Source organism: Leptonychotes weddellii, chromosome 8 (genome assembly GCF_054177405.1).
Source record: "Leptonychotes weddellii isolate Sample4059 chromosome 8, ASM5417740v2, whole genome shotgun sequence".
In the NCBI taxonomy this organism is placed as follows: Eukaryota; Metazoa; Chordata; class Mammalia; order Carnivora; family Phocidae; genus Leptonychotes; species Leptonychotes weddellii.
The window spans coordinates 85,262,932-85,263,590 of record NC_138376.1 but is presented as its reverse complement, the minus strand read 5'-3'; positions in this window follow the sequence as shown (position 1 = coordinate 85,263,590).

Sequence of the window (659 nt, the reverse complement as noted above, 5' to 3'; positions counted from 1 at the left end):
TCACTCTACTAGGCTCACCCTGCGCCAGGCCCTCCAGGCCCCAGAGCACAGAGTGCCGGCCTGCTCTCTGTCCCCAGCCGCAAAGGCAGCCTGCTCTGGGGTTCTCCCTCCACAGCGATAACAGGGTTCCAAAGGCCTTCCCTGACTCCCCCAGCCCTGGATTCTGCCTCAGACGCCCAGGGGGTGCCCGACATTTACCTCCCTCACAGCACATTTCTCACACCAGCTGGCTCATGACTGGAAAAAATGGAGGCGGAACAGGGTGGACACCGAGAGCATCTGGCCTGAGAGAAGTTCTCTCTGTGGCCACGGTCCCATGACAGATAAAGTAAAGTTAACCCCAATCTTTTTGGGCTAAGACAAAACAATTATGCTAGTGGGAGTCATTTAGCAAATTAAGATTGGGAAGAAAACAATTTCTTACAGATCCGTACCCTTCCTCCTTCTAAATCTCACGTGTGTGTGTGTGTGTGTGTGTGTGTGACCTTCCTTCATCCCACTTTCTCAGCCTTGGTCTTTGCTTATGCCTCTTGACATGCATCTGCATTGGGGCTTTGTCTCCTTGTGGATCCTGTGTCTGGTCCACCTTCTTGCCCCCATCCAAGGGCCTATTTCTATTCTCTTTGACCCTTTACACATCCTATCTCTTCCTGTTACCT